This window comes from Heptranchias perlo, chromosome 7, assembly GCF_035084215.1.
Source record: "Heptranchias perlo isolate sHepPer1 chromosome 7, sHepPer1.hap1, whole genome shotgun sequence".
In the NCBI taxonomy this organism is placed as follows: domain Eukaryota; kingdom Metazoa; phylum Chordata; class Chondrichthyes; order Hexanchiformes; family Hexanchidae; genus Heptranchias; species Heptranchias perlo.
In genome coordinates this window covers 22,374,323-22,397,893 of record NC_090331.1, presented here as the reverse complement: position 1 = coordinate 22,397,893, position 23,571 = coordinate 22,374,323, and the positions used below count along the sequence as shown (strand labels likewise).

At 46.1% G+C, this 23,571-nt stretch overlaps 1 protein-coding gene across 11 annotated transcripts in view; it reads left to right on the top strand.

Moving 5' to 3' along the window:
• mbd6 (methyl-CpG binding domain protein 6) overlaps window positions 1-23,571 on the top strand; it is a 195,997-nt gene that overhangs the window by 137,321 nt on the left and 35,105 nt on the right. The window lies entirely within an intron of this gene.

Here is a 23,571-nt window from a genome sequence, read left to right as displayed (position 1 = left end):
ACTTTGGAGAGAAATGAGTACGGAGTAGTGTGTAAATATCAGGCGGTTTTTCAACAAAACGTGTATACATCTTATGGACTGCCTAGGTTGATGTGAGAAGCTAGTGTTTATAACATATTTAGTGACATGAAATGTTTGCTATTTTGTTTTCTTTTTCTCTAAAAACATTTTGGACTTTGGAGCAGTCTAATAACGAAACTGCAATATAGTAAATAATCATTAATGATAAGTTGAGTCTTCAACTATTTTTACAGCTCTTTTGTTATTTATTTTGTCTAAGAAATTTTGTTTGGAATTTGGATAAAGTCTTTATTAACGGCTCTCTTTATACTTGTGTCCGTTTAAACCAAACTGAAGTATGATGGTTGCATTTTGGAAATGATGCAAAACTGCTACCATTAAACTCAAAAGTATGAAATAGTCATGGCTTACAAAGACCAACTTGTGCGGATATATCATCTTTACCAACAGGGGAATTGTGAAAAACCTTTTGTTCAACCAGTGCTGAATAATTTGGTATTCATTTTATGATCCAAAAAAAATTATTTTTTGAGTATGTTAATGCATTTTCCAAATAGTTTAAAATTACAGACAACTGGATACTCATTTGCTCTCAAGCTTATATTTTAGAAGCTATTTTGCCCCCTCTTTGGAAGTACTCCCTCTTCCACTTGCACATTCCAGCCCTTGCATGATTCCAGGGATGAGGGGCTTTAGTTACGTGGATAGACTGGAGAAGCTGGGGTTGTTCTTCTTGGAACAGAGACAGTTGCGAGGAGATTTGATAGACGTATTCAAAATCATGAAGGGTCTAGACAGAGTAGATAGAGAGAAACTGTTCCCATTGGCGGAAGGGTCAAGAACCAGAGGACATAGATTTAAGGTGATTGGCAAAAGAACCAAAGGTGACATGAAGGAAAACTTTTTTATGCAGCGAGTGGTTAGGATCTGGAATGCACTGCCCGAGGGGGTGGTGGAGGCACATTCAATCGTGGCCTTCAAAAGGGAACTGGATAAGTACTTGAAAGGAAAACATTTGCAGGGCTTACCGGGTTAGGGCAGGGGAGTGGGACTAGCATAGATCCGAAGCGGACTCGATGGGCCGAATGGCCTCCTTCCTGTAACCTTTCTATGATTCTATAATCAGGGCAGTAAAAGGGGGCTATATTATTGCCTTTAATGGTACAAAACTTGTTTATTTATGCATCAAAAGATATATCAGTGCAATACAACTGGATATTCATTTGCTCTCAAAGTTTTATTTTAGAAGCTATTTTTGCCCCCTCTTTAGAAGTACTCCCTCTTCCACTTGCACATTCCACCCCTTGCATGCAGCATTTGTTGATTAGAGGGCCTCGGCTAATGTCACTTCTTGAGTTGGTATAAGGGTTCACCCAGAATAAGATGCTGCCTCCAATTTTGCCTCCCTGGCGGGCTGTGCTGGTACCTTCTGTAATAAACTGGATAGCCAGGTGGTGAAGGATAGAATACTAGAGCCTGGTCTTCTGTTGCTTCCAAGCCTTTATTCACAGAGATCCACATTACCCACCCTGCACCCCCTGGATAAGCTCTCCTGTAAATGGATACGAGAGAGTCCCCAATTGATATGCACCACATGAATACTAATTGATATAAATCATATGGATACAATTAACACTTTCTCCTTATGGTTTGGCCATGATTGCTGTTTTAAAATTGCATACAGAATTATGTGTTCTATTGTTTTGCTGTCAGCCAAATCATTCCTAATTGTATCAATCAGTAATTGTTCTGTCATAAATAAGACGTGCCAGGCGCCTACGGCTATTAAATATTCCGCATCAGTCCAAATAGTTTGCATGGAATCGAAGCAGCGATGCTTCCACGCCACTTCGCCTGCCTGTGAAACACTCTGCCGTTGCCTGTCGCTTTGCTCTTTATATATAAAAATTCATATTCAGAGCTAACAATAACTTCCTGAACTGGACTTGTTGCAATTTGAATTAGGCTATGAAAAATCACTTCCTTGCTGTTTGCATCCAGTACCATTTTTCCAATTCTTTCTGATCTCCCATCAGCCATTAGGGTCAAACTCATGTATAGAATCATAGAAGTTACAACATGGAAACAGGCCCTTCGGCCCAACATGTCCATGTCGCCCAGTTTATACCACTAAGCTAGTCCCAATTGCCTGCACTTGGCCCATATCCCTCTATACCCATCTTACCCATGTAACTGTCCAAATGCTTTTTAAAAGACAAAATTGTACCCGCCTCTACTACTGCCTCTGGCAGCTCGTTCCAGACACTCCCCACCCTTTGAGTGAAAAAATTGCCCCTCTGGACCCTTTTCTATCTCTCCCCTCTCACCTTAAATCTATGTCCCCTCGTTATAGACTCCCCTACCTTTGGGAAAAGATTTTGACACTCTACCTTATCTATGCCCCTCATTATTTTATAGACTTCTATAAGATCACCCCTTAACCTCCTACTCTCCAGGGAAAAAAGTCCCAGTCTATCTAACCTCTCCCTATAAGTCAAACCATCAAGTCCTGGCAGCATCCTAGTAAATCTTTTCTGCACTCTTTCTAGTTTAATAATATCCTTTCTATAATAGGGTGACCAGAACTGTACACAGTATTCCAAGTGTGGCCTTACTAATGTCTTGTACAACTTCAACAAGACATCCCAACTCATGTATTCAATGTTCTGACCAATGAAACCAAGCATGCCGAATGCCTTCTTCACCACCCTATCCACCTGTGACTCCACTTTCAAGGAGCTATGAACCTGTACTCCTGGATCTCTTTGTTCTATAACTCTCCCCAACGCCCTACCATTAAGGGAGTAGGTCCTGGCCCGATTCGATCTCCCAAAATGCATCACCTCACATTTATCTAAATTAAACTCCATCTGCCATTCATCGGCCCACTGGCCCAATTTATCAAGATCCCGTTGCAATCCGAGATAACCTTCTTCACTGTCCACAATGCCACCAATCTTGGTGTCATCTGCAAACACACTAACAATGCCTCCTAAATTCTCATCCAAATCATTAATATAAATAACAAGTAACAGCGGACCCAACACCGATCCCTGAGGCACACCGCTGGTCACAGGCCTCCAGTTTGGAAAACAACCCTCTACAACCACCCTCTGTCTTCTGTCGTCAAGCCAATTTTGTATCCAATTGGCTACCTCACCTTGGATCCCGTGAGATTTAACCTTATGTAACAACCTACCATGCGGTACCTTGTCAAAGGCTTTGCTGAAGTCCATGTAGACCACGTCTACTGCACAGCCCTCATCTATCTTCTTGGTTACCCCTTCAAAAAACTCAATCAAATTCGTGAGATATGATTTTCCTCTCACAAAACCATACTGACTGTTCCTAATCAGTCCCTGCCTCTCCAAATGCCTGTAGATCCTGTCCCTCAGAATACCCTCTAACAACTTACCCACTACAGATGTCAGGCTCACCGGTCTGTAGTTCCCAGGCTTTTCCCTGCCGCCCTTCTTAAACAATGGCACAACGTTTGCTACCCTCCAATCTTCAGGCACCTCACCTGTAGCTGTCGATGATTCAAATATCTCTGCTAGGGGACCCGCAATTTCCTCCCTAACCTCCCATAACGTCCTGGGATACATTTCATCAGGTCCCGGAGATTTATCTACCTTAGTGCCTTTCCTTGTTGCAATATCCTCAAGCTGCACATGTTTTCCCATGTAATTTGGTTGAAGTACTGGAGAGAGACATCTTGGTTCTGAAGTTTATGTATTGCAGATGTTTTCTCTTCACTCCAAATCCTAATCAACGAGTTGCATTTGAAAAGTCTAATGAGGTCAGTAATGTTATGCAGTTTAGGATCTATTATTTTGAAGCCCATAGTTTTTGTCCTTGATGTAACCTTTAAAGAATTACAGCATTTGTGTTGTGAACATATGATAGTATATTGGTTATGTTCCTGGATTATCACCCCAGATTGATTTTAATAAATCTGGTCATTTGTGTGCTGACACCTGAAAAAAAATGACCATGAAAGCTGCTGGATTACCATTTTAAAAACCCAACTGGTTCATTGACTCCAATGCCACACGACATGATTGACTCTTAATGCCCTCTGAAGTGGTCTAACAATTGCTTCAAGAAGGTGGTCCACCACCTTCTTAGAGCAAATATAAATGGGCAATGGATGCACCTTTGTCAGCATCGCCCACATTCCAAACACATGGAAGATGTGGGGTGCGTTTTAAAAAGAGAGGATGGAGAATGTTAGAAGTCAACCCCTTCCCCCATTCTTAATTTAGGGAAAAGTAGACAGCTACTGCAATTTTAATCAGAACAATATATGTTCATTCACTTGCAAATGACACAAATTACACCTCAGTATGATTAGCCAAGGGGATAAAAACAAAAATTGAAGTACAAATGCTGGAAATCTGAAATAAAACATAAAATGCTGGAAATACACAATAGATCAATTCTGCATTGTGTTCTGCTACGTAGTCGATAGTTGAAACATTCTTCTCTCTTCAGATGGTGACAAACTTGCTGTGTATTTTCAACATTTTCTGTAGTTGGCAATAGAGCTGATTTCAAAAGGACCTTTTGGCTGGTTTGCTGTTCAGTACATGGTTAATGTAAATACGATGAAGGCTGTAACAATGCAGGACATGTAATTTTTTTTGTTTTTAATTGATACAGATTGAATAATCATTTAGTAATTTAAAATAAATACTTGAAATGTTAAAGTATTTAAAGTATTTTTCAGATCCAATACTGGACCCTAGGATCTTCAATAAAAAAAATACTTTGCAATCTAATTGTTCATCAAAGTAACAAACAACTTTGTACATTACAATATTCCCCAGACTGGCACAGTAATTTAATTTTTCCTAGTCAAGTTACAGACTTTATTGGTGGTTTTACTGTCCAGTAGTTCTATAAATATTAGGATATTTGCTGTTTCTCTGCTGAGCTTCTGACCCCATATCTTTTCCATCAAAAAGACTGCCTACCTCCATCTCGGTAATATCCATCCGGTCCTTACTTCAGTCCATCATCCACTGAAACACTCATCCATATCTTTGTCACCTCCAGACTTGACTATCCCAGTGCATCCTGGCCGGCCTCCCATACTCCACCCTCTGTAAACTTCCAGTTCATGCCCATATCCTATCCCCCACAAAGTCTTGCTCATCCAGCACCCTTCTCCTGGCTGAAACACAGTAACTTACGGTTTTACTGGCCTGTTCATGTAACCTTCTCCAGGCCTATAACCCCCCCACCCCCAAACTCTCCGCTCCTCTAACTCTGACATCCATCTTTTTGATTACACCTCTGTGAAGCACCATGGGACATTTTTCTATGTTAAAGGCACAATACAAATGCAAGTTGTGGTATTTTACGCTGCTGTTGTTCTACAAATTTGCTGCAGAGTTCACACCATTATTTATGTACATTTCACGCCAGATTTGTAGTGCAGCACTGCTGAATCCACTGTGCCAAAACTGGAAACAGCTTCAGCTACACCTATTATTTCAGCACCAGACCATTGTGTTGGCACCGGTATAATGTTTGGGCCTGTGTAATAACTGAGAAAATAGTGCAAATAAAGATAACATGACATGCATTGAAAATGCTTTACCTACTTAATAGCTTGAGTCTGAATGCTTGTTTTTCTATTTTGAGAAACCTGGTTGAAGGGTCAAATCCTGTGAGAGAGAAGATGACTTATATTAATTGGTTACCCGATGCCAAGCTTGGGTTTTAAAAGCATGTAAGGCTGTATGAGGAAGGAAAAACTGATAGAGATAAGAAGAACAGAGGTCAGTGTGGTCATATTAAAATATGGAATGGTGTTCAGGATAAGAAGGCAGCTTCCAAAATATACAAAGAATTATTAAGAAGATTGAATAAACTATGAAGGTAATAAAACAGTTGCCAACACAACCTTGTGGGTAAATGCACCACTTATGTCGTACTAAACCATAACAGGTCGCAAGGGTTTAGGTTCTCAGCCAGGCCACCAAGTTGGATTCGACAATTAGCCTCAGCATCCCTAAGCTAGGGAGTGGAAAACATTCAGCCAGATTTCCTGCTCCTGGTTATGTTCCAGTGACTCCTATTAGTGAGCATGTGTAAACGTCTAATGAGAACAAAATTTCACCATCCATGATTAAATAGCCTGGCAACATACACTGTCTAGACTCTGACACGAGAAATGTTATATGGTGGGTAGCAGAGGGGTGCCAGATGCTCTTTAAACTGTATCCCAGCATGACTTAGTACCTTCAGGAGATGAAAAATTGCAGTGGAGAGGCAAATGAAGAATTTTTCGAATTAATACAGAAAATGAAGGATACAAGGAAGCAGTGGTTCGCTTGAAAATAATAAAGCCAACCTGGAATCTGGAAAAGAAATGTTGGGTATGAAGCCATAATTAAACAACTTAAGTCAGGAAGAGGTGGTAAAGTTGCCCAAGTCAGATAACAGATTTCCAGGAACAGCAGAGGAGGAGTTAGACATTGTGAAATTACTGAGGCATGAACTGCATTTATAGATGTTGAATCCTGTGGGAGTATAATTTCCCAAAACTTAGCCAAGTGGTCATTCTTTGTATAACCTAGACAATGACTGATCATTTTTATGGGGTCATCGCAGTAGAGGCTAATTTTCTCTTTATCTGCCATCCACATGTTCATGTTTTCCAGAATGTCATATTTTACCTCTCGCTGGCTTGGGACACTGAGGCTGTTGCAGTGCCCTTTACTCCATTTCAATTGAAATCAGCTAACCTGGCACAGACTGGGAGCTACTGGTCTACATAGCACAGTTTGCACTAACTTTACCAAACTGAGGAGTCAGGGCAGTTCTTGCCATTTTCCGTATATATTAGTGACTTCTAAGTAAAATTTGCAAAGTTCGCAGGTGATACTATCTCTGGGGTCCTGTTTTCAAAAACCAACACTGGTTTGTAGTGGTTTGCTCCTATTGTTTGCTTTTTTAAGACTATGTTGCAGATCAATTACAAGTGTCATAAAACTTCGCCTGTGCCTTAATGATTTCCACAGCATTAGTTTTAATTGTATTTTCCTTGTATTACATTTATGCTGCTTTTATCTATAGCCTTATTTATATTAAAGAATCTGTAGCAAATGGTCCAAAATAAACCTGATCGCTTGCGATCATATTTAAAAGCTGCTGAGAATCAGATCATGCACCAGATGGTATTAAATGGCCAATCCTCTGCCTTTGTCATGCAGGAAAGAAAAATTGCAGCAGGCTCTCTTCAGTTGCTTTGGTGTTGTTTTCATAAATATCTGAATATGAAATTCATTACGAACATAGCTGCCAATGTAGGGCAGCAGAAATAGCCAAAAGCAATCTGGTTCTTTTCTTAAGACATTTCTTGGACATTTCTTAAGACTTAAAAATTGTTGAACAAAAGTAACTTTTTGTACCTTCATGAGTTTCATAAACCTACAGAAGCAGCTACTGTATTTGCCTAAACTTTTTATCCTTAGCTTATGACTTACCTTATTTCTGTTTTGAGCTTTCAAAATGATTGTCATCTGTTCCCCTTTTTAAACTAACAGTCAAATAATTGTAACTGGTTATTCAAAAGTTTCATTTATACTGGCAATTCAAATTTCAACTTTGCCACACTAATTTTTAACTGGTTACATAGATATGACAAATTATACATCATAAATTGATTCCTGCCAAATTTAATGGATTTAAGGTTTAAAAGGCTGCAGGACCTGATTCAGTTCATCCTAGCATGCATAAGGAAATGTGGGAAGGATGAAGTCATATGCTTGTTGATATTTTCAATAGCTCCGCTGTGATCTGCGATAGTTCCTGAGGACTAGAGTAGCTCACATGATCCTGTTATTTAAAAAAGGAGGTGGGGTGGGGGACAGAATCAGACCTTAGGAACTGCATTGTATTGTACAACATGCTACAAATTAACACTTGCAGGGTGCAAAAATTGTTGTGGTGTTATTGGGAAAATAATGGAATGGATTGAGGTGGTTCCTTGTATTCCGCACCATTCACATTATCCCGACCTCCTTCCAACCCTTCCTTTTGCATCCATCTTTGGAAAAAAAAACTCTCCACGAAGTCATTTACGATTGCACTTTCAAACTCTCAACTGCTGCCTAGCCTTTGGCCTTTCATTGAATGCAATTGATACTTTTGCAGCTGTCGATTTACGCAACCACTCCTTCATCTCCGCCTATGATGCCCTTGTCCCCGGAAAATCTTTACTGGCTCCCATCCTGGTCAATCCCCCGATATCTTGCCCCCATCTTTGCTCCCTCAAGTCCAAGGGATGCAGACTTGCTCTTATCTGGCGTGCAACTGGTTTAGCCATCTAACACGAGATCTGACTGGATCATATCAAGCACTATCGGGCCTTATTCTCCTCTGCCAAAACCACCCACTACTCCTGGATTGTCCTGGAAAGCTTCGATAAGTCCCAACTTCTTTTTCTTCGCTACCACCCATCTCCTTAAACCCCAATCCTCTGCTACCTCCTCCCTCCTCTCCAACAACAAGTGCGAGGAGCTCGTGAACTTATTTGTCACTGAAATTGAGTCTGTCCATTCAGCTGCTTCCTCCACTTCTACATTACCACCATACAAACTCCACCCCGCGCCCACCCTCCCCCCACCCCCCCGGCCCTGGTTCCCTTCTACTCTAATCCAGGACCCACATCTGTCTCTAGTTTCTCTTCCTTCTCCCCTCATGCCCTCACCAAGCTCATTTCATTCATGAGACCTACCTCCTGCTCCCACTGAACTGCTAACCACCCAATGTCCTTTCCTTTCCTTGCCTTCATGCTAGCTGTTGTAAACAATTTTACAACACCAAGTTATAGTCCAGCAATTTTATTTTAAATTCACAAGCTTTCGGAGGCTTCCTCCTTCCTCAGGTGAACGAAATGAAATCCTCGAAATGAAATCGCATTTATAATTCACAGAACAATGCTTGGTGATTACAGACAGTTTTTTCAACTGCCCGTTGCCAAGGCAATCAGTGTGCAGACAGACAGGTGTTACCTGCAAGGTCTCAGAATATACAAATCACCAAAAAAAAACAACAAACAAAAAAAAACAGAGATAGAGAGGTAGAAACATAGAAAAGACAGCAACTGACCCGTTATATTAAAAACAGATAACATTTGTTCGCTGGTGGGGTAACGTGTAGCGTGACATGAACCCAAGATCCCGGTTGAGGCCGTCCTCATGGGTGCGGAACTTGGCTATCAATTTCTGCTCGACGATTTTGCGTTGTCATGTGTCTCGAAGGCCACCTTGGAGTACGCTTACCCGAAGGTCGGTGGATGAATGTCCATGACTGCTGAAGTGTTCCCCGACTGGGAGGGAACCCTCCTGTCTGGCGATTGTTGCGCGGTGTCCGTTCATCCGCTGTCGCAGCGTCTGCATGGTCTCGCCAATGTACCATGCTCTGGGGCATCCTTTCCTGCAACCTATGAGGTAGACAACGTTGGCCGAGTCACAGGAGTATGAACCATGCACCTGGTGGGTGGTGTCCTCTCATAGAGTCATAGAGAGTCATAGAGTCATACAGCACGGATAGAGGCCCTTCGGCCCATCGTGTCCGCGCCGGCCATCAGCCCTGTCTACTCTAATCCCATATTCCAGCATTTGGTCCGTAGCCTTGTATGCTATGGCATTTCAAGTGCTCATCCAAATGCTTCTTGAATGTTGTGAGGGTTCCTGCCTCCACAACCCTTTCAGGCAGTGAGTTCCAGACTCCAACCACCCTCTGGGTGAAAAAATTCTTTCTCAAATCTCCTCTAAACCTCCCGCCTTTTACCTTGAATCTATGTCCCCTTGTTATAGAACCCTCAACGAAGGGAAAAAGCTCCTTAGTATCCATCCTATCTGTGCCCCTCATAATTTTGTACACCTCAATCATGTCCCCCCTCAGCCTCCTCTGCTCCAAGCAAAACAAACCCAATCTTCCCAGTCTCTCATCATAGCTGAAGCGCTCCAGCCCTGGTAACATCCTGGTGAATCTCCTCTGCACCCTCTCCAAAGCGATCACATCCTTCCTGTAGTGTGGCGACCAGAACTGCACACAGTACTCCAGCTGTGGCCTAACCAGTGTTTTATACAGCTCCATCATAACCTCCTTGCTCTTATATTCTATGCCTCGGCTAATAAAGGCAAGTATCCCATATGCCTTCTTTACCACCTTATCTACCTGTTCCGCCGCCTTCAGGGATCTGTGAACTTGCACACCAAGATCCCTCTGACCCTCTGTCTTGCCTAGGGTCCTCCCATTCATTGTGTATTCCCTTGCCTTGTTAGTCCCTCCAAAGTGCATCACCTCGCACTTTTCCGGGTTAAATTCCATTTGCCACTGTTCCGCCCATCTGACCAACCCATCTATATCGTCCTGCAGACTGAGGCTATCCTCCTCACTATTTACCACCCTACCAATCTTTGTATCATCAGCGAACTTACTGATCATACCTTTTACATTCATATCCAAGTCATTAATGTAGACCACAAACAGCAAGGGACCCAGCACCGATCCCTGTGGTACCCCACTGGCCACAGGCTTCCAGTCACAAAAACAACCTTCGACCATCACCCTCTGCCTTCTGCCACTAAGCCAGTTTTGTATCCAAAGTGCCAAGGCACCCTGGATTCCATGGGCTCGTACCTTCTTGACCAGTCTCCTGTGGGGGACTTTATCGAAGGCCTTACTGAAATCCATGTATACCACATCCACTGCGTTACCCTCATCCACACGCCTAGTCACCCCCTCAAAAAATTCAATCAAATTAGTCAGACATGATCTTCCCTTGACAAAGCCATGTTGACTATCCCTGATTAATCCTTGCTTCTCCAAGTGGAGACTAATTTTGTCCTTCAGAATTTTTTCCAATAATTTTCCTACCACTGATGTTAGGCTCACTGGCCTGTAGTTCCCCGGTTTTTCCCTACTCCCCTTCTTGAATAATGGTATTACATTAGCGGTTCTCCAGTCCTCTGGCACATCCCCTGTGGCCAGAGAGGTTCTGAATATATGTGTCCGAGCCCCCGCAATCTCCTCCTTTGCCTCACACAGTAGCCTGGGATACATTTCGTCCGGGCCTGGGGATTTATCCATTTTTAGGCCTGCTAAAACCGCCAATACCTCCTCCCGCTCGATGTTAATATGTTCGAGTATATCACAGTCCCCCTGCCATATTTCTATGTCTACATCGTCCTTCTCCATAGTGAAAACAGATGCAAAAAATTCATTTAGAACCCCTCCTACATCTGCCGGCTCCACACACAGATTGCCATTTTTGTCCCTAATGGGCCCTATTTTTTCCCTAGTCATCCTCTTACCCTTAATATACTTATATTAAGGGTAAGAGGATGACTAGGGAAATCGTGTGATGGTGGTATCTGTGTCGATGATCTGGCATGTCTTGCAGAGGTTACCGTGGCAGGGTTGTGTGGTGTCGTGGACGCTGTTCTCTTGAAAGCTAGGTAATTTGCTGCGAACGATGGTCTGTTTGAGGTTGGGTGGCTGTTTAAAGGCGAGTAGTGGAGGTGTGGGGATGGCCATAGCGAGGTGTTCGTCGTCATTGATGACATGTTGAAGGCTGCGGAGAACATGGCGTAGTTTCTCCGCTCCGGGGAAGTACTGGACGACAAAGGGTACTCTGTTGGTTGCGTCCCGTGTTAGTCTCCTGAGGAGGTCTATGCGATTTTTTGCTGTGGCCCGTCGGAACTGTCGATCGATGAGTCAAGCGTCATATCCCGTTCTTACTAGGGCGTCTTTCAGCGTCTGTAGGTGTCCATCGCGTTCCTCCTCGTCTGAGCAGACCCTGTGTATTCGCAGGGCCTGTCCATAGGGGATGGCCTCTTTGACGTGGTTCGGGTGGAAGCTGGAAAAGTGGAGCATCGTGAGGTTGTCCGTGGGCTTGCGGTAGAGTGAGGTGCTGAGGTGCCCGTCTTTGATGGAGATTCGTGTGTCCAAGAAAGAAACTGATTCTGAGGAGTAGTCCATGGTGAGCTTGATGGTGGGATGGAACTTGTTGATATTATCGTGTAGTCTCTTTAGTGATTCCTTGCCGTGGGTCCATAGAAAGAAAATGTCGTCAATGTATCTGGTGTATAGTGTTGGTTGGAGGTCTTGTGCAGTGAAGAAGTCCTGCTCGAACTTGTGCATGAAAATGTTGGCGTATTGGGGTGCGAATTTGGTCCCCATGGCTGTTCCGTGTGTTTGGGTAAAGAACTGGTTATCGAAGGTGAAGACATTGTGATCCAGGATGAAGCGGATGAGTTGTAGGATGGCGTCCGGAGATTGGCGGCTGTTGGTGTTGAGTATTGATGCTGTCGCAGCGATGCCGTCATCGTGGGGGATACTGGTGCATAGTGCCGAGACGTCCATCGTGGTGAGAAGTGTTCCTGGTCATGTTAGCTGATATTGCAAACGGTTTCCTCTTCTCTGGGACTGTACCCCTCCCTTTCAAAACCCGTCATCGCTCCCTTTTTAAAAAATAAAACAACCCTTGATTTCTCTGTCTTTGCAAAATACTGCCTCATCTCCAATCTCCCTTTCCTCTCAAGTCCTTGAACGTGTTGTCACCTCCCAAATCTGCCCATCTTTCCCACAACCTCCTGATTGAATCTCTCCAATCAGGTTTCCACCCCGGCCACAGCACTGAAACGCTCCTAATCAAAGTCAAAATTGGCATCCTCAGTGACTGTGACCTTGATGCACTATCCCTCCTTTTCCTCCTCAACCCTCACTGCAGCTTTTGACATGTTCGACCACATCGTCCTCCTCCAATGTCTCTCCTCCATTGTCCAGCACAGTGGGGCTACCCTTGCTGGGTTCCACTCTTGCTTATCTGACCATCAACAGATCTTCTCCAACAATGGTCTCTGTTCCTGTCTCTGCGCCATTACTTCTAGAGTCCCCCCCAAAGATCTATCCTTGGCCCCCTTTTCTACCTCATCTACGTGCTGCCCCTTGGCAATGTCATGCACAAACGTGGGGTCAGCTTCCACATACTAGCGACACCTATCTGTACCTCTCTACCACCTCTCTGGACCCTTTCACTGCTTCTGTATTGTCAGACTGCTTGTCCAATATCCATTCTTGGATGAGCTGCATTTTCCTCTAGCTAAATGTTGGTAAGGGCAAAGTCATTATCTTTAGAGCCAGCCACTATTTCAGACTGATCCAGACTGTTCACAATCTCTGCTTCCTAATCGACCTTTAGCTTCCAAACCCAGTTCCTCTCCTTCACAAAGACTGTCTACTTGCACCACAAACATTGTCCACCTCTGCTTCTTCCTCAGCCCATCTGCTGCTGAAACCCTCATCCATGCCTTTGTCACCTACAGATTCGACTCTTCCAATGTTCTCCTGGCTGGCCTCCAAACCGTCCACCCTCGACAAACTCATCCAAAACTCTGCTGCCCATATCCTATCCTGCACCAAGACTTACATTAGCTCCCAGTCCCCCAATGCCTCAGATTTAAAATTCTCATCATGTTGAAATCATGTTATGGCAACCTTATCCTTGCAACGTCCTCCAGCCCTACTACCATCCCCCCCCCCCACCCCCGAACTTTTTGTTCCTCCGACTGTGCATTCACTCCTTCCGACAGCCCCACAATTGGCGACCATGCCTTCATCTGCTTAGGCCTCACACCTAACCCAAACTCCTTAAAAACCTCTCCACCTCTCGCTCCTCCTTAAAACCCCCCTATTTGGTCACCCATCCAAATATCCCCTTTGACTCAGCATTCGTATTTTCTGTATGCCTCTGTGAAGTGCCTTAGGATGTTTTTTCTATGTCAAAGATGATTGTGTTTGTGTGTATGTATCGCGTGTACGTGTGTATATATATGTATCGCGTGTACGTGTGTGTATATATATATCGCGTGTACGTGTGTGTGTATGTGTATCGCGTGTACGTGTGTGTATGTGTATCGCGTGTACGTGTGTGTGTATGTGTATCGCGTGTACGTGTGTGTATGTGTATCGCGTGTACGTGTGTGTATGTGTATCGCGTGTACGTGTGTACGTGTATCACGTGTGTATGTGTATCGCGTGTGTATGTGTATCGCGTGTGTATGTGTATCGCGTGTGTATGTGTATCGCGTGTACGTGTGTGTGTGTGTATCGCGTGTACGTGTGTGTATGTGTATCGCGTGCACGTGTGTGTGTATATGTATCGCGTGTACGAGTGTGTGTGTATGTGTATCGCGTGTACGAGTGTGTGTGTATGTGTATCGCGTGTACGAGTGTGTGTATGTGTATCGCGTGTACGAGTGTGTGTATGTGTATCGCGTGTACGAGTGTGTGTATGTGTATCGCGTGTACAAGTGTATGTGTATCGCGTGTACGAGTGTGTGTATATGTGTATCGCGTGTACGTGTGTGTATATGTGTATCGCGTGTACGTGTGTGTGTATGTGTATCGCGTGTACGTGTGTGTATATGTATCGCGTGTACGAGTGTGTGTGTATGTGTATCGCGTGTACGAGTGTGTATGTGTATCGCGTGTACGAGTGTGTATGTGTATCGCGTGTACGAGTGTGTATGTGTATCGCGTGTACGAGTGTGTATGTGTATCGCGTGTACGAGTGTGTATGTGTATCGCGTGTACGAGTGTGTATGTGTATCGTGTGTACGAGTGTATGTGTATCGCGTGTACGAGTGTGTGTATGTGTATCGCGTGTACGAGTGTGTGTGTGTGTGTATCGCGTGTACGAGTGTGTGTGTGTGTGTGTATCGCGTGTACGAGTGTGTGTGTGTGTATCGCGTGTACGAGTGTGTGTGTATCGCGTGTACGAGTGTGTGTGTGTATCGCGTGTACGAGTGTGTGTGTGTGTATCGCGTGTACGAGTGTGTGTGTGTATCGCGTGTACGAGTGTGTGTGTGTATCGCGTGTACGAGTGTGTGTGTGTATCGCGTGTACGTGTGTGTGTGTGTGTATCGCGTGTACGTGTGTGTGTGTGTATCGCGTGTACGTGTGTGTGTGTGTGTGTATCGCGTGTACGAGTGTGTGTGTGTGTATCGCGTGTACGAGTGTGTGTGTGTGTATCGCGTGTACGAGTGTGTGTGTGTATCGCGTGTACGAGTGTGTGTGTGTGTGTATCGCGTGTACGAGTGTGTGTATGTGTATCGCGTGTACGAGTGTGTGTATGTGTATCGCGTGTACGAGTGTGTGTATGTGTATCGCGTGTACGAGTGTGTATGTGTATCGCGTGTACAAGTGTGTGTGTATGTGTATCGCGTGTACGAGTGTGTGTGTACGTGTATCGCGTGTACGAGTGTGTGTGTACGTGTATCGCGTGTACGAGTGTGTGTGTACGTGTATCGCGTGTACGAGTGTGTGTGTACGTGTATCGCGTGTACGAGTGTGTGTGTACGTGTATCGCGTGTACGAGTGTGTGTGTACGTGTATCGCGTGTACGAGTGTGTGTGTGTATCGCGTGTACGTGTGTGTGTGTATCGCGTGTACGTGTGTGTGTGTATCGCGTGTACGAGTGTGTGTATCGCGTGTACGAGTGTGTGTGTGTGTGTATCGCGTGTACGAGTGTGTGTGTGTGTGTATCGCGTGTACGAGTGTGTGTGTGTGTGTATCGCGTGTACGAGTGTGTGTGTGTGTGTATCGCGTGTACGAGTGTGTGTGTGTGTGTATCGCGTGTACGAGTGTGTGTGTGTGTATCGCGTGTACGAGTGTGTGTGTGTATCGCGTGTACGAGTGTGTGTGTGTGTGTGTATCGCGTGTACGAGTGTGTGTGTGTGTATCGCGTGTACGAGTGTGTGTGTGTGTATCGCGTGTACGAGTGTGTGTGTATCGCGTGTACGAGTGTGTGTGTATCGCGTGTACGAGTGTGTGTGTATCGCGTGTACGAGTGTGTGTGTATGTGTATCGCGTGTGTGTGTATGTGTATCGCGTGTACGAGTGTGTGTATGTGTATCGCGTGTACGAGTGTGTGTATGTGTATCGCGTGTACGAGTGTGTGTGTATGTATCGCGTGTACGAGTGTGTGTGTGTGTGTATCGCGTGTACGAGTGTGTGTGTATGTGTATCGCGTGTACGAGTGTGTGTGTGTATGTGTATCGCGTGTACGAGTGTGTGTGTGTGTATCGCGTGTACGAGTGTGTGTGTGTGTATCGCGTGTACGAGTGTGTGTGTGTATCGCGTGTACGAGTGTGTGTGTGTATCGCGTGTACGAGTGTGTGTGTGTGTGTGTATCGCGTGTACGGGTGTGTGTGTGTGTATCGCGTGTGCGTGTATATGTGCGCGTGTATGTGTGCGCACGTATGTGTGCGCACGTATGTGTGTGCGTGTATGTGTGCGCGTGTATGTGTGCGCGTGTATGTGTGCGCGTGTATGTGTGCGCGTGTATGTGTGCGCGTGTATGTGTGCGCGCGTGTATGTGTGCGCGCGTGTATGTGTGCGCGCGTGTATGTGTGCGCGCGTGTATGTGTGCGCGCGTGTATGTGTGCGCGCGTGTATGTGTGCGCGCGTGTGTATGTGTGTGCGTGTGTGCGCGTATATGTGTGCGTGTATATATGTGTGTGCGCGCGTGTGTGCGTATATATGTGTGTGCGCGTGTGTATGTGTGCGCGTGTGTGTGCGCGCGCGTGTTTATGTGTGTGTATCGTGTGTGCGTGTGTGTATATGCGCGTGTGTGTATATGCGCGTGCGTGTGTATGTGTGTGTGCGCGCGTGTGCATATATGTGTGCGCGCATGTGTATATGTGCGTGTATCGTGTGTGCGCGTATATGTGTGCGCGCGTGTGTATATTTGTGTGCGCGTGTGTGTATATGTGTGTGTGCGCGCGTGTGTATGTGTGCGCGTATATGTGTGTGCGCGTGTGTGTATATATGTGTGCGCGCGTGTGTATCGCGTGTGCGTGTATATGTGTAGTATATGTGTGCGCGTGTGTTTGTGTGTGCGCGTGTGTTTGTGTGTGCGCGCGTGTGCATGTGTGTGCGTGTGTATGTGTGTGTGTGCGCATGTGTGTGTGCGTGTATATGTGTCCGTGTTTTCGCACGCGCGCATGTGTGCATGCATGTGTGTGCGCGTGTGTATGTGTGTGTGTATATGCGCGTGCGTGTGTATATGTGTGTGTGCGCACGTGTGTATGTGTGTGTGCGCGCGCGTATATCTATATAGCGTGCGTGTGTATATATATATATATATATATATATATATGGCGCGTGGGCGTATACATGGCACATGTGTGTGTATTGTTGGACCAGTAGAGAGAGGTTATGAACAGAAGGGGTTCACATTGGTGATTGGGAACTAATCATAGAATGATACTGCATAAAAATATGTTTCCTTTGGTTCTTTAGCCAATTACATTAAATCTGTGTTCTATGGTTACCGACCCTTCTGCCACTGGAAACGGTTTCTCCTTATTTACTCTATCAAAATCCTTAATGATTTTGAACACCTCTATCAAATCTCCCCTTCATCTTCTCTGCTCTAAAGAGAACAACTGCAATTTCTCTCGTCTCTCCACGTGATTGAAGTCTTTCATCCCTGGTACCATTCTAGTAAAAAAAAATGATTGGCCAAGACATCGGGAGAATTCCCCTGCTGTTCTTCGAATCGTGCCATGGGATCTTTTACATCCACCTGAGGGGGCAGATGGGGCCTCGGTTTAATGTCTCATCCGAAATGGAGTACTTAGCTAGTCAATATTTTTATTAATCTTGAGAGTGTAAATATTGTTGTAAAGTTTCAGATTTTTGCAAGGATTAACAACAAGGAGATGATGAGGGTGCAAGCTGATATGAGATAATTTGTTAATTAGCTCTTAAATGGCTGATATAATTTAATGTGGCATGGTTCTGAGTTACATGGAGAAGTGATTCAAGGGGGAGTAAGTGCTAACCCTTACAAGGAGGGTATCGTTTTTCAACAAGCCAAATTATAGTGGTGAGGTCAGGCAAAATCGAAGAAAATATTCCATGGTGTGCCTACTGTTCATGGAAGGTATCCAGAGAGCCAGTAAGCACTGTATGTTAGTATTAAAAGTCCACTTGGAATTCCATACACGGATGGCGATTAAATGTAATGGAGGAGGAAAGAGCAATATGAGGTAACTACAGAGAAGGCTAAATAGGATTCTCGTAAGTATTTCTAGGTCAATGAAGTACAAAACTAAGTACTTCAAGCTTGATTATACAAGACTTTGGTACAATCTTACTTGGAGAATTGTGTCCAGTTTGAACCTCATATCTGGTGATGGATATCAGGGTGCTGACAATCCAGGTTCAAAATCAGTGGGCTAGAAATTGGGCCGTGTAGCACCCGTTGTTTCGGCGCTGCGCGGCCTCCCGAAGTACCAAGATGGCATCTTGGCTGCGCACGCACATTTACAGCGTAACGTGCGCTGGACGCTATCTTGGTATAGGTATTAGCGCATGTGCAAATACCGAACACCGGCAGCATGTAAAGTAGGGAGAAAATGCGTACAGTCAGTGTGCAACGCTGATTTAAAATAATAGACACCATTTTGGGACTTAATACTCAACTCAACACACAGTCTTAACCATGCACGCCTGAACATGTCTTAGATGACTTGGAGGACCCCCCCACTAGCACTATTAAAAGGGACCATGCAGGTGTTGTAGGTTAGTTGCTGGATTATTGCTTCTGGTGCTGGTGGAATAGGAAGTGTTTTTTTTGAAGCTCCCTATACTTACTGAGAGTTGCTACAGTACATTCGAGAGTGGTTTGGCAGGTACTGCCTTACGGCTTGGAAAGTTACAACCGTGGTTGAACAACATTCCTGGCAACCGTGGATGGTCTGCTAGGGCTCCCGCTGGGCATTGAGCATGACTGGGAGCGTGCAAAGAGGCCACACACAGCAGGTCAAGCTGCGAGGAGAGGGAGGAGGAGGCAATGCAGGGCACTGAGCAGGAGGCCGTATCCAATGAGGGCCTTCCGGGACCAATTCTCTTACCTCAATGTGAGCGCGAAGTATTGCATCCAACGGCTGATGTCCACCGAGGAGGCCGTGATAGAGATCTGTCAACTGGTGCGGCCACAATTACAGCCTCAGAGCAGGGCAAGAGCTGCATTGCCTGTGGCTGTGAAGGTCACCGTGGCGCTGAACTTCTACGGCCCAGGATCATTTCAGGCCTCTGCTGGCGACATGTGCCACATCTTGCAGTATGCAGTGCACTGCTGCATAAGGGAGATCACAGACGCAGTGTACGAGATGAGGAACAGGTTCATCACCTTCCCTCTTGACAGAGACAAGCAGAACGAGCAAGCAGGGGGGTTCGCTCACATTGCTGGCTTCCCAATGGTGCAGGGTACCATTGACTGCACGCACATTGCCCTGTGTGCCCCGCATATCAATTCGGCCATTTTCGTCAACCGAAAGGGCTTACCCTCCCTCAACGTGCAACTGGTGTGCGACCACACGCATCCAATCATGGAGGTCGATGCCCGCTACCCTGGGAGCAATCATGACGCCTTCGTTATGCGGCAGTCCAACGTGCCAGCTATCTTTCACCCGGCTCGGCAAGTCAAAGGCCGGGCGACAAGGGCTATCCCATCACAACGTGGCTCATGACTCCGATCAGGACCCCACGCACACGTGCACAGCAGGCCTCCAATGAGAGCCATGCTGCCAAAAGTAACGTCGTGGAGCACACCATAGGTCTCCTGAAACAATGCTTCCGCTGCCTGGACCGTTCTAGAGGAGCCCTCCAGCATTCCACTGAGCAGATGTAAAGATTCATGGTGGTATGCTGCAGCTGCACCATCTCGCCCCCAGCCCTTGCCGCTGATGATCGGAGAAGACCCTGAGCTAGAGGTGGTGGCTGAAGAGGAGCCAGAAGAGGAAGTGGAGGAACATGCAAGGAAGCAACAGGGAATCCCCCTTTTCTGCAAGAGCTTTGCATGCCTGATCCATGCCCGCTATCGATAATGTCAGTTACATCCCCCAATTCACCAACAGTCCTACATTCCCCACCTGTCTGCTCATATATGACCATCAAATCGCCCTCCATCTGATTACACATCGGTTTCCCCCTAAGCTCATCTCACACATAAAAACCACCACCAAATGCAAATTCAAAGTCACATTTATCAATGAACAAATCAAATTATGGAAACCGAACAGAATTATTCACCTCGTGCATTGCCTTGGTGCCTGTTGTTCATGTGCCTTTACCTATCCTAGTGCTCCTACGAGGTGGATCCCCAGTGGCTGGAGCGTGGGTGGTGGAAGGCTGCTGGCCTTCAATGGAGGAGCGTGCAGATGGCCTTGGGGGATGACCTTGAGCAGTTCTGGTCCGGGAGGGCCCAGCATCTGACTGCACCATCTCAGCATAGGCTGCAACAGTCTGGCCTGGCTGGCTGATACGCAACAAGGGCACTGGCAGAATGACAGGGGTTGGAGGAGGAATGCTGTTGTCCTGAGAGAGGATAGCAGGTCCAACTGCTTTGGCGCCACTGCCACTCTCCTGGGGCAGCGCCTCAACAATCCTGGCGATCAGCTGGAGAACTGATTGCTGGAGTGCTGTGATGCTCTGGAAGCCCCATTCCACAGTGGTCCCCAGAGCCACGATAGCGCAGTCTGAGCTTCCATTATAACAGTCTGAGCTGCAACCGTAGCTTGCGGACCTTTGACGACGTCGGTTTGTGCTTCAATGGAAACCGCGACATCAGCCATCAGGCGCTGTGTCATGGTGGGTTCCACAGGGTGCTGATGGAGGTGACCACCCGTTCCATGTTGGAAAGGATGGGCTCCAAGCACTGCGCTAGGCCTGTGCCAAGTTAGAGCTGGACTCCCCCATGCTCCTTGTCATTGTGCGCAGGCTTTCCAGTGCCCCAAGCATTCGGTGGTGTACGCCTATCAACCATCTTCTGTAACCTGGCCTATCGAAGTCCTCATAAAACTCCTCTGCAGCAGAACTAGTGAGCGACTTCACCATCCGGCGAGCTGGCACCTGAAGTATCCATCCCCCCGCTCCAGCTCCTGCGCACTTGAGCCCGGTGTCTCACCACGTGCAGATCCATCCTCTAACCTAGCCTCTGATAGATTAGGTGAATGGGCAAAACTGTGGCAAATGGAATTCAATGTAGACAAATGTGAGGTCATCCACTTTGGATCAAAAATGGATAGAACAGGGTACTTCCTAAATGGTAAAAAGTTAAACAGTGGATGTCCAAAGGGACCTGGGGGTTCAGGTACATAGATCATTGAAGTGTCATGAACAGGTGCAGAAAATAATCAAGAAGGCTAATGGAATGCTGGCCTTTATATCTAGAGGACTGGAGAACAAGGGGGCAGAAGTTATGCTGCAGCTATACAAAACCCTGGTTAGACCGCACCTGGAGTACTATGAGCAGTTTTGGGCACCGCACCTTCGGAAGGACATATTGGCCTTGGAGGGAGTGCAGCGTAGGTTTACTAGAATGATACCCGGACTTCAAGGGTTAAGTTACGAGGAGAGATTACACAAATTGGGGTTGTATTCTCTGGAGTTTCGAAGGTTATGGGGTGATCTGATCGAAGTTTATAAGATATTAAGGGGAACGGATAGGGTGGATAGAGAGAAACTATTTCTGCTGGTTGGGGATTCTAGGAGTAGGGGGCAGAGTCTAAAAATTAGAGCCAGACCTTTCAGGAGCGAGATTGGAAAACATTTCTACACACAAAGGGTTGTAGAAGTTTGGAACTCTCTTCCGCAAACGGCAATTGATACTAGCTCAATTGCTAAATTTAAATCTGAGATAGTTAGCTTTTTGGCAATCAAAGGTATTAACGGATATGGGCCAAAGGCAGGTATATGGAGTTAGATCACAGATCAGCCATGATCTTATCAAATGACGGAGCAGGCATGAGGGGCTGAATGGCTTACTCCTGTTCCTATGTTCCTAAAGGACGCACAGTGTCTGAGCTGGTGGATGCGAGTGTCAGATCGAGTGACTGTGTGGCTTCAGTGTCCTCCTCCTCCTCCTTGAACGGTGCTGCCACGTGTTCTTGGGAATCTGCAATGACAAAAGTAAACAGGTTGAGTTGTGGAGCGGGGAGAAGAGCAAGTAAGTCATGCATGCCGTCAGCATCTGCAGCACGTGAGTCAGAAAAGATTATGGGAGGAGGGAGATGTGGGAAACGAGAAGGAGCATTAGCTTATGCAGAGACCCTCTTCATCGGGACTGCCAGCGCAGCATGTGGTCACTGCTGCAGCGATGGTCTGGCCCAAAGCACAGTCTTCTCCAAGGGGTCGAGGATGTGTCGGTGTGCCTGTCCTCCCTCAGGTCTCTCCTGCTGCCAGCTGTTATGCGCCATCTTCTCCTGTAAGGGGGCATTGTGTCATTGAGTATCCTGCAAGGTGTCTGGTGATGTGCCAGTCATGGTTGAATAGCTGCCAGTGTTTGTGACCCGTGAATGGTGGTTGTGTGGCCTGCAAGTGTGGTACTATGAGCAGATGAGAGGCATCATTGCATATGGATGGGCAGTGTTTGTTGGTGGGTGGGTGACGGGTGTGATGCATGGAGCAGTGATGCAGTTGGTAGGTTGTGCCACTTGACACTCGTGTCGAATCATTAAACTTCTTTTGGCACTGCACCCACATGCATGATACAATGTTCCTTGCGTTGACTTCCTGGGCCGCAGCTTCCCAATGCCTGCAGAGCCGGAGACTAGAGGGTCTCCCGCCACCCTGCGGATACATGTTGGCCCTCCTTTCGTTCACCACCTCCACCAGGGCCTCCAGTGCATCATCGGAGAAGAGTGGGGCCTGCTCACACGCTGGTCCTGCCATCCTTCCGGCCATTTTACCCTCCTCCGAGTGGACTGTGCATGTCCCATTTAAAATATGCACCTGCACCTTTAAGAAGTGCAGGCTGTCGATAACATGCGCTGAGCACGCCCCATTTCGGGCTTCTTCATTCTCCGTGCAGCCTCTCAGCAGCGCAGCTAACACTGACTGCACAGAGCTGTCACGGTAAGTAGCAGGCAGCTCGAAATTCACAAGCTGCCTGCGTAGGGGCCATCGGGCGCAGATCAATAGCGGATCATGCTACCTACGCCCGATAATAGGCCTTATCGAATTCCCCCTCCCCCCCAGTGTTTAAAACTTTCTGATTATCTGCACATTTACATGGAGTAATTGGTGTTAAAAGTGTCACTATTTGGTTTCAAGACCAGTCAATTAGATTGGACTGAAAACCCAAAATAATGAAGGCAGTCTCTCAAACATCCTAAAGTATTTCACACACAAATTACTTTGATGTCCAGTGACTCCTGACGTATAGGCAAACAACAGTGGGATGAATGACCAGTTGATCCTTTTTTCCTTGTGTTAGTTAAAGAAGCAATGTTGGCCAGGACACTAGAAGAACTCCCTGATTTCCCCAACTACCATGAGATCTTTAACATTTACTCGAACCACTGAAGTAACATTCGTGCCAGGCAATGACTATCTCCAACAAGAGAGAATCTAACCACCTCCCCTTGACATTCAAGGGCATTACCATCGCCGAATCCCCCACCATCAACATCCTGGGGGTCACTATTGACCAGAAAATTAACTGGACCAGCCACA